Source organism: Mesoplodon mirus (genome assembly GCF_964341445.2).
Source record: "Mesoplodon mirus genome assembly, chromosome: 5".
NCBI classification, from domain to species: domain Eukaryota; kingdom Metazoa; phylum Chordata; class Mammalia; order Artiodactyla; family Ziphiidae; genus Mesoplodon; species Mesoplodon mirus.
The window spans coordinates 109,676,323-109,679,160 of NC_138980.1; the positions used below are offsets into that span (position 1 = coordinate 109,676,323).

Sequence of the window (2,838 nt, forward strand, 5' to 3'; positions counted from 1 at the left end):
TGACTTTTATGTGACCAGCCCTGGGCCAGGTTTTAGAGAGCAGAGCAAAAATGCAAGAGAAGATCCTTTCCTGCAAGGGTATTCTGGCATTGTTGGGTGGCCTACTCTCTGGCAATACACTTGAACATGCAATTATTGGTAGTATGGAAAGGGACATGTGTTGCTGCTATAGGAAGACAGGGTTTGTATCTAAGGGCTTTTTAGAAACTGGAGGAAAACACAATACCAGCAAGCAGGGACCCTGCTTCTGGCCTGTATCTTAGGGAGCTCTGCACTTTGGAACGCCTTCCACTAAATTTTTAAAGATTCCTTCTGGGGGCTAGGACCTAAAATTAGGGCTCTAGGCTACTGATTGTCCGCCTCTAACCCTTGGGCCACAGGGACAGTTCTCAGCTCTCTTCTCTGATCTTTACTTTGTGCCCATCCCCACCCCACCCCTGCCCCCAGTTGTAACCTAGGACAGTTTCCCTACTCCTTCCACAGGCTTTGTGCTACATGTCAGGCAGATCTGTGGCAAAGGCTGTGCCTGTCTCCTTGGAGGGCTTTCCAGGATGTTGCTCCTTGATGCCCATCAGCCCTTCTTTTTTTTTTTTTTTTTTTTTTTGCGGTACACGGACCTCTCACTGTTGTGGCCTCTCCCGTTGCTGAGCACAGGCTCCAGACGTGCAGTCTCAGTGGCCATGGCTCACGGGCCTAGCCGTTCTGCGGCATGTGGGATCTTCCCAGACCGGGGCATGAACCCGTGTCCCCTGCATTGGCAGGTGGACTCTCAACCACTGCACCACGAGGGAAGCCCACATCGGCCCTTCTGATCAAGTTTTCTCTTGCCTGTGATTGATGTGGTGGCATACTCTCCTGGGTTAGTCTTAAGCCTTGCTGAAAATGGATGGACATTCCTTGTGTGAGTAGGACTGTTCTTCTTGCTCAGCTCATGGGACCCTCAGCAATCCTCCTCACTGGTGGCCATATGTGGTCAACTTTGAAAGGTATTAAATTCTAGGAATGCAGTGACTTTAGCTAAAGATTTCAAGGGAAGACATATTAAGAAGATACGTTATTCTATGTTTAAACTATAAAATTCTGTTTGATAAAATTAAAAACAGAAAATAATAACTCACACTTTCCTGCATACTTTGGATAAGATTTGCATTTATTTGTAGTCCTCATCAGTGAAGCAGTTATTACCTTTGATAGCACAATGAAGCCATTGGGTGGAGCAGCATCATGAGTAATTATGTAACTAAATAAATGGTATTAGGGAACTGGAATAGCAAGAAGATCTATATTATTTCAATACAAATGCATTCTGAAGAGCTATGGCTTTATGAATAGTAATGACACTGCTGTCTTTTTCATGTGTTGTGAGGTATGACATTAGTTAGGAAATGACACATTAGAAAATAAATAGCATCAAGAGATTGTTCTTGAACCTAAACAGGAAGAGATAGAGCCTGGATACTAAGAAGAATCATCATATGCACTGATTATACAACAGACATACAATAGACAAATATGTAACTACTTCTTCTCTACCCATTGTTCTAAGTCTTCATTTCTACCTCATATGGGCCCATAGATTTTGTAATATATTTCAAATATAATTATGTATAGAGATATAATTCAGACATTCTAAATTGATCACCCACTGGGTGCTACATGCTACACATTTTATTTATTTATTTATTTATTTTTTAGTTCACATAAAGTTTAATCAGTCAAGTTAATGAAAAATATCAAAATTTTTGAATTAGTGTATGACAGAAGAAATTTAATTTTGTTGCAAATAATACAGTATTTGGTGTTTCCATTCTGGACAAGCTATGTTGCAGAAAGAGCAATGGCATTGAATCTCCGTTCATCAGGGTCACGTTCCATAAACTTCTTGAAAACTTCTACGGCATCCTCTAATAAAGTTTCATCACTAGTTTCCCCATGGTTAATTGGAAATGGTTTCCATCCATCTAATTCATAGAGATGCCCATCTACAAGAACTAATGCAATATAATGAAGATCTACTTTTTCATCTATATTTTGTGCCTCAGTCTGACCTTCATGGTCACTTGTCTCATGAGTAACTCAAATAGAGTCATAGTTCTCCAGGTACATGGCTTGTTCTTCAGGGCTCAGTGATGCAGACTCCTCCAGGAATTCTTTCAAGGTTGATCCAGATTCAAAGTGCATCTTGTCTTTATTGTTGGCAATAGCATGGATTAGTCCAGTTGTTCCACAGGCACTGCTGATTGTTTGCCTCATGAAATATACTGATGCTGTAATATTTTGTCCCTGAGATTTAATTTTTTCCTCTTCTTCTGTTCTGAATACTTCATACTTTTCTGTAATAGGGAAGAGAAGCAACACTGCACACACAGGTCTTGGTACCATGCTAAGGAGTTCAGGATCCATTCCATATACATCAACAAACTGCCAGTTAGGATGTAGACCTAATTGTTTGAGAAACTGGTTGGTGACCTTGGGATTGGCCTCCAGTGGCAGCCAGTGCTGACCCTCCATGGCTGCTCCACCTGGCCCCTCTCCAGCTCTCTAGACATATTTTTAAATTGTTCAAAGAAATGAAGTACATGCATTGATCTTGTCCCTGTGCCAGCATCCACTATAGAAAGTGCAACTTTTTTTGAGTAATTGTCACATTATTACCTTAACTAATACTTAATTTTACTGCATTAGATTTTAAATTTTATGTGTCCTAAATACTTTAAGAGAGTCTTTTCCCCCAGATTATTTAGACACAGTTAAAATCCCACCACAAGGAGAAATCATAGTCTACAGTATTATTATCTAATGGATTCAAAAACTATATGTTTTCTGGATGTTTTATGA

General features: G+C 40.2%; 1 pseudogene across 1 annotated transcript; it reads right to left on the minus strand.

Moving 5' to 3' along the window:
* Positions 1-1,713: 1,713 nt before the first annotated feature.
* LOC309803881 (ubiquitin carboxyl-terminal hydrolase isozyme L3-like) lies at positions 1,714-2,511 on the minus strand (annotated as a pseudogene). Its single transcript has one exon. The product of its transcript is annotated as a ubiquitin carboxyl-terminal hydrolase isozyme L3-like (transcript).
* Between the last annotated feature and the right edge of the window lie 327 nt (positions 2,512-2,838).